Genomic DNA, 8,451 nt, shown 5'->3' with positions numbered 1-8,451 from the left:
TGTATATATTTATATTTTTCAAATTTGCCCCTTTTAACTAGACTTTTATTTTCAAAAATCGCTGCCAGACCCAAGTAGTGTGAAACTGACAATTTAAATGTACATTAAAAAAGCAACCGCTTTTGTTTTACTTCTCTCAGACTAGCCGTTAGCTCGTCAATCTGGTCAATATTACTCTCTCTCTCCAAACTGAGGTAATTTGAARTTTTRCCTATAACAGGTAAGATATTTATTGTTTTCCACAAAACTCAAACTATGGAAGCTTGACCTGTCACTTTAATACAATTAAGTTTTTTTTTTCTTTGAGTTGTATTAAATAATCCAAAAAAAAAAAAAACCCACACCTTTAGTTATATCGGTCTTTAGTCCTCTCTGACTTGTATTGGGTCAACCATAACCAGCTAGTTAGCATTTATCAGCAGTCAATTGGGAAATTGGATTTTTCCAGCCGAGCGACTCAAGTGGTTTAACTATTTCAAGTGTTGTCAAGTTTAGTTAAAGTGCAATTTGCTTACATGCCAAAATCTGAGCACCACCTACTGTACATGTTCAACCTTTTAATTGTTTTTGACGTATAAAAGTTGACGAGCTGAACTTTATTTGGCATCAGTKAAGTTAACAGCAGGTAGTCGTTCAGAGCGCAGATACTTGACTGAAAAACCAAAGAAATCTGATTGTCTTAGAGATAATTTATGCCTGAGGCTGATCTGTCTTAACGCCAGATGGAAGATTTGTTTGGCGGGCATATGTGCGACACATGCCTGCTGTGAGGGCATTTTAATCCTCTGCTGTTTGTATTTGTTTTTTTTAAACAACTATTAATGTATTGAAACATGTTTTTAGCTTTAAAATTTTCACGCCAACCTGTTTTCGTGATTTGTGATGCTTGTTTTTTTTTTTTGTTGTTTGAAAGAAATTAACCTTGATATGGAAATGAAATAATATATTATTTTTCTTTTTGCTCACATTGTTGTGTTTTCATTGCAACAGTTTGCTAAAATGTGGTCAAAATGTAAGATGGATGGTCATTATGTGGATTTTTCTTAAAGGGAACCCTGACTAGTTGTAACATTAGGCCTAATTTAATCAACATCTGCTTTAGCTCTAAAACAAAGACTAAAATTACTGTAGACTGTTTAGTTTTTTATAAATTTTAAATAACATTGTCACACTAGCTTTAGCGTTAGCTCCCGTCCCGAGCTAATATTAGCTCAGGCGCTAAAGTGAAAGGTAACAGGCTAAACTGAGGTCCTCCATCTTTATTTTCAGTAACAGACTGAGTCATTTGTAAATTCTCCTCTCTGTTAATGCGCTCTGGTTTTGTTTAAAAGGGCTGATCATCAGATATATCCAAAATTAACTTTCAAGCTGGATAGAGCTCGCACTAGAACACCTTGTATATGTCATAATTTACCCAGTATGCTTTGCAGCTGTTTTAAAATGGCGCTGCCTATGTGATGTGTTTTTAACAATTTAGAGAAACCTAAACAATCTACAGTATTTTTAAAGTCTTTATTTTACAGTTGAAGTAAAAGTCTGTTAAATAATGTCTAATGTAACTAGTCTGGGTTCCCTTTAAAACCTGTTTTTATGGACTTTATGACTTTTTTAGATTTAAGTTTTAAAACTCTTAGCTGTTGTAGAACTAGCCATTAGCTTGTCAACGTAGTTAAATGAATTCCTCTAAACTAAAGCCATTTAACAGCTAATACAAGAGAAAATATTATTCTGAACTTTAAGAATAGAACTGCCACTAATATATTTGAATTATATTGCCTTAACGCCAATGTACTCGGTTTTAAATTTGACAAATGGCTGCCTCTAAATCCTCTTTTAAACCTCGAAACCAGCTTTGAAAACAGCAACATTTCATATTTAATGCTGTCTGAGATGATAATACACGTTAGCAAAGGCTCATTAAACTCTTTCATTCATATTGAACCATCCTAAACAATAAAATAGGCCGAACTGGTCCTTAAATTACCAACCACGCGGAGTATTTTAGCCGCTCGGCTGGTATTCTTGTTTGTAATTCATGTCGTTGCTTCTAAGCTTTCATGTGATAATTTAAGTTCCAGACGGAGAACGCTGGGAAAGTCATTATTTGGAAAGATGAGAACCGCAGTTCTCTTGGCTTGCAAATGAATTAGAGACCGTGGGCACCACAACAGTCCTCAGACTGATCTGACATCCGGAAAAGACGTGGAAACAACTGCTATTTTAGGTTACTCTTCAGTAATACACATACGTATTACTTTTTCCACAGAGCTGCACTTACGTCAGCTCTTCTAAATTGGAACATAGCAATCATGAAGTTATGGATGACGGATTTTATTATAGTGAAATGTTTAGAATAACCAAATTACACCTAAGCAGGTTTTAATGCTGCGTTTGCTCCAGACAGATGATATCGCCCCATCCAGACACGTAAAGCACGCTCGTGTTAGCGTCTCACTCCATGAGCAAAGCTGCTTTATTTGCTTTTTATGCCCGTTTTCCTTATCTCCACCTCCCAGAGGGCTTTGGCGTGCTTAAGCTCTCCGTCAGGCTGTACCGGACCACCAAACCAGAAGGCTTTGTGAACAGCAGCGTGACCTCCCTGTTGTCACCTTATTTAAAAAAAAAAAATACAAAATGCAAAATTGCCTAAATGTATCAAAAATGAATGCAACAATGACAGAGCAGGAGGAGCGGTTGAGACTGGAGGTAACAGCCTTGAAGTGAGTGGACCAACAGAACCGGTTCTGTGGGTTAACGCTGAAAGAGTTTTGAGTGTAAATTCCTGTGCTCTGCATGGTACACTACACATGAACACAAGCTGCCATTTGGGCCTTCTCTTTGCTCGAATAAGTGCAACATTTCTAACATGAAAGGATGAAAAGCAGTTAAGTTTTTGCTGTGAAGGTAAGTGCAGGGTAAGTCCTGAGCCGGATCTAATTTTTACTTATAATCTGGTTTCTAGGGAACCAGGCTTCTAATAGTCAGGTGTTCTAATAATACAATGTTATTTGTTGTTTTTTTTAATCTGCTCCTTAGACTTGACCATTGTTTGCCACTTAACTCTGAGCTATGTCTCATTCAAATGTGAAAAACGCCCATTGAATGAATCACCGTTAAACTTAGCAACAAACCAGTTACAGATTTACCATTTACAAAATGTGGTATTAGCAGCATTTCAGAAAGATACAAAGTCTGTATTTCTGAATTAACCACTAACTGATCATTTCAGGACCAAACATAAGAGACGAAGCTAAAAAATAAAAATGAAAACTCTAAAATCCTACGTAAAAATTTCAACCAACATTGTATTGTTATTTAGCTTACTGTTATCATGTTTTGCTATTTTTAATGATACTTTTTATATTATTATTTAAATTCCTTTATTTAACCAGGTAAAAGCCCATTGCGATCGAGATCTCATTTGCAAGAGGGACCTTAATGTTATATATAAATGTTAAATCCTAAGTCTAAATGTGTAAATCTAAATACAAAATTTAATCAGAAATGTTGCTGCTAAATGTAAGTGTACATTAAAGAATTCCGGAAAGGAACGCAGCCTTTGCTGTTGGTGTGCAGCTTTTCTTGTGATGTCATCATCCTGCGACAAAAGTAAATGCTAATGCTGAAGAAGATGGTATTTTAAATCTTAATTCAAAATGTTTTTACTGAAAACAATATGGATGGTACCTGTGGTTCAGCAGCTCAGACACGCGGCACAACTGCAAGTTTGATGTCTTGTAGTGAAGCGTTAGCTTTAGCATTAGCTTTCAAGTTAGCTTGCGCATCAGAGGTTGCTTGTGTCTCAGGATGATGACGTCGTAATTAAGTCACGCACCAACGAAAAAGGCTGCATTCCATTCTGAAATACTTCAACATTTTTTGCCACATTTATATTAAACTTTTAAATTTAGATTTACGCGTTTAGACATAACAATTAACATAATTTAATATTTAAAATACATTAGCAAAAACGTAGGAACAGTGAGCTAAGTAACAATCTTAGATTTTTTTTATTTTTACCTAGAATTTTACATTCAGGAGGTGACCTAGATGATAAAAAAGTGTTAGTGCCATTTTCTTAACGTTTTATTTTACACTTGGTGCTCCATAAAAGATCGCTTAAAATGAGGCAAAAAATTAATAAAAATCTCAAACTTCTAAACTTGTTTTATCTCTCTCATTTATCAAATTCACATTAGTTCAGAAATGGCTGGTTAAATAGTTTTATCTTTAGCATTCTTTGCTAATTTAGTAACAGAAATGTGAACAAATTATGGGATTTTTACAAGTATCTAGTAGATTAAAGGCTTAAAAATACAAAAAAAAAAAAAAAGAAGTCATTTCATGTTTGTTCTAGTCTGTTCTGAGGTTCAACATCCAGGCTGTGTGGAGCACAAACAAAAGCAAAATAATTCACWAAATCAATGATTTATTTACTCAGCTCTTTAGTCAGCCTTCAGGTTTTTTCACTCGAGTACGGATAATTACAGCTGTGCAGTCGAGGCAGCCGCTTCCAGCATGGATCCATTTGCAAATTAGACTCTGGGCTTGGATCTGAGCCACACGATGAAGGGAAGCTGATACTGTTTGGTATCTGGGAAACTGTCACTCTGCCACCAAATGAGGATACAGGATATGGGTTACTGGAGCAGGGTTTACGTGGGAAATCAAAGGAGCCCGAGACAAAGCAGACCCCTCAGACAGGAAACCACAGAAATTATACCAACTTTATACGACTTTAATTAACTTTTCTCTCAACGCGAATGTGGTTTTGTTTCAGGGTTCTGTTGGGCGTTTCAACAAGTTTAAACAAATTGGAGGATCTTATAAACGTCATGGTTATTTTAAAGACACCGTACCATGGCAGACTTTAAAAACTGTAATTCCCGTACAGTCTTTTGAAACAAAAAGTAAAACGTGATTCATTTTTTCCTGCCTTGCAACATTTCCAGCTCTATGCTGAGACACTGTGGAAAACTTATCAGAGCCATACCCCATATCAGGAATATCTTGTTTCATCCAGGAAAAAACACCGAACGTCAAGAATGGCTTCGCCTTAATGTCCATTTTACTCAATTTATTCAATTTCAGAGGCTTAAAAGCTACAGCAATTTCCTCTCTCGGACCAAGAAAATTGTTCTCATTAAATCTTTACATAACTGGCACTTATGGATATCTCCCCCATCATTGTACTTTAGAAGTTAGTGGTCTTCAGGGAGCTGTGTCGGCTGTCGTCCAGGCTGGAAGTTACTGTATGTCCAGGGAGCCTCATGATAGGAACCCCAGTCTTCAACCATAGTGGGGGTGGGGGTGGAGGGGGGGTGACTTGAAACTCTTTCAGTCGATGCAAATATTAGTGGCCAATGATGACATCCAAAACGACTCAGCAGAGATTCACAGAAACACCCTGCGGAAGCTGCTGTGAACATCACAGCAAACATTTGAGAAAGTTAAACACAGGAAGTAGACGGAATGAGAACATATCGCCCTCCAGGCTCATCCAGATGAATTCTTCTCATTTTTACCAATTATGGACATTTATCACACACTGTTTATGATATCCCCGAAAAATACGGCTAAATCGCCATTGATTTACAAATGCTAAATCTTAGCACTAACCCTATTGCGTTAAAGTATTCTCACTTAATACAGTAAATCCCTTCTAGATGTTTTTTTATTGCACTTTGATGGATTTATAATCAGCTTGTTTTTCATTTTAATATACAAACAGTGGCACTAACAGTGAGCAGGCCTTAATGATTAAAACAGCAGAACTAAGTGTTTAAAAGCACAACGAAGGCATATAAAATCTCATTACTCTGAAGAAAYTGCTAGTTGTGAAACGTTCTTTTCTAACTGGTGGAGCCAGTTTTGCACTAAAACCACAGTTAATGTCAACAAATGTGTCAGCTATTATCTTATATTCCAGTTAATTAGATTAGGGCTCTTTATTCCTTGAACTAAGGATTGGCCAATCAGTCAACATTAGTCATAACAGAGTAAACTTCACCTCCATTTTTGTCTTTATTTCTTGTGCGTCTGTCTGACAGTAGGGTTAATCCTTCCTTCTCTTTTGCATGGTTTTACAATTCATTCTTAGATGAAACCATACCTGTTGATGCAACTATGGACGGTGTGCTCTTTCTTTGCCACAGCCCAAACCGTTGACCCAACATCAGCCGGGAAAAGAGCCAGAAAACCGAGCAAAACAAACCTCTGCCCTGTTTGATCCACCAGTTTTCACTCCCTTCCCTCTTTCAATCCAGACCTTTGCGTGACTAMATTAGGAGTCAAACACAGAAGGCATTGACCTTGGCAGAGCTCTCTGAACTTTTTGCTCTTCGACAGCCAACGTGTGAGTCATAAAGGAGGCAGAAAAACCGTTTTGGCTTTGAAGTTAATGGGAAGCTGCAGCATTCCTGTGTTTCAGAGTATTCTGGCAATGCAGAATTGTATTAAAGGAAATTTTAAAAATATTTTGCTTTTAACGTTTTCCCTTCGAAAATAGTTTTTCAGTTGCATGTTGGTGTGGATGGGAAGCCCTCCCACTGACAGGCCTTAAAGTTCRACAACCTTTTCAGGGGTTTCCCTGGTGACGAGATGACCCAGTGCCATAAAAAGAACAGAACTGGGTGTWAAGCTTTGGTTGGCGTAACGCATTTTTCTTTTCCCAAGTGATTCCCTTTGAATGAATGGTTTGTAATTCCCTGGGCTCCCATTCAGATCCGATGAGGGCAGCCTGGGGTCAGCAGGAAACCATTACAACAGTTAGACCCTTCATAATCCAGAAACGTTTATCTTAATGGTGAAATAGTTTGACTTGATATTGGTTCTCATCTTCTGGTTGGCGGTGTTTTCCAATTTAGTTTACTTTTATAAAAAAAATAGGTTTTTTCAGTTCTTTCCTCATATTTCTGAGCTCTATCTGTTGTTTTCTACTCGCAACTCATTTTCCGTGTCTGCTCCTCCATCATCATCATCTCTGCTCACAGTATCCCAAAGAACAACTCATTTCTTGCCACTCTGAGATCCCATTTTCCCCACCGTTCTGTCTGCAGTCCCTCATTAACTGTCATCCTTCATGTGAAAGAGATGTGATCCTCTTGGGAAAAGAACAAACACTGTCCTACCCTTTTTTTCTTCTTCTTCCATCCTGAAAGCGGGAGGCCCTACACCGTTATTTAGTCTGTTTGTACAGTATTAGTGCAAAAAAAGAACGTTATGTAATGTATCTGAGGTTCAACAAGACATCCTATAGATTCCAAACAGGTTTTTGTGACTTCACTTCCGACAGCCGTTTTTAAACAAACGCCCACGCCGACGATCCCACAAAGCGTGAGTGGAGTGTTTATCCCTTCACTCCTCCTGATGTTTGTCCAAGTTCAAACCTCAAATCCCTCCTTTGGACTTCCAAACTCCTGGAACAGGAAGTTCAACATTATTCTCCAGTGTTTTTAATGGAGTAAAAGTCGAAGGACCCCCAGATAGGTCCACTTTTAATGCTTCCTTCCTCACCCGCATCCAGAWCTTGACTGAAAATGCTGGAAAGCCGTCCAAATCCTGCCCTGCTTGAGCAGGATTTAGATGTTCCCCACGGCTACTGTGGAAGATTTGAATTACCTGAAAGCCTCCGTATGAAATAAGAGTAGATTTAAAGTTTTCAGCATGAACTTCCTTTAAAAAAATCAATAAAATACCTCAAACGTGATTTTGGAGTTGGGTGTTGAAATGCCCTCGGAAAAGGAATATCAGCATTGGCTTGTGTTTTGATTGATGTTTAAGTCCTCAAAAACAGCAATGTTGATGACAACCATCTTTTCTGAGTTATGCAAGAAACTGAAATATGATGAGTACCACTTACTCGRTGGAAACCCCAGCAGCTGCTGGAAGATATAAGCTTTATATGCCCATAAAGATCAAATGTATTATATTACGCCAACTTGACAAATGAGTTCAACAAGCTAACACTTCGGCTGTGATTTGAAGACAGGCAATGCTGCTCCCTCCTGCAGGTGACAATGAAAASCGCTCTGCTGAAATAACACCAGGCTTTTGTCTCGACTTGTCTCTGATGACTCCAGTGCTCAGTCACCCAGCCCCCACAAACATACCCTGTGGGGATAGCCACCTGCCTCAGCTCACTCCTGGGATGCCTCGTTTGGCCTAACAGACAGGTCTTTGTACCGGGGCGGGGCCCGACCTGGAGCGGGAGGGTAAAGCCTCTTAGCATGCTGTTACTGAGAGGACTCAGGAGATTTCTGCTGTCTGGAAGGGGTTACAGGAGGGTTTTATGGTGACACGGTTTGTCTCCTGTTTTTGCAATTTATCACTCACTGCCATGAAAGACCAGACATCGTGTTCAGTAGGGGTGTAAGAAAATATCGATACACTGAAATATCGCGATATTTCATTTCCCGATACTGTATCAATATTCTAAAACCCTGTATCGAT

This window comes from Austrofundulus limnaeus, unplaced genomic scaffold (genome assembly GCF_001266775.1).
Source record: "Austrofundulus limnaeus strain Quisiro unplaced genomic scaffold, Austrofundulus_limnaeus-1.0 Scaffold23, whole genome shotgun sequence".
NCBI classification, from domain to species: domain Eukaryota; kingdom Metazoa; phylum Chordata; class Actinopteri; order Cyprinodontiformes; family Rivulidae; genus Austrofundulus; species Austrofundulus limnaeus.
The sequence above is the reverse complement of the archived record's forward strand: the minus strand, read 5'-3'. Positions refer to the sequence as shown.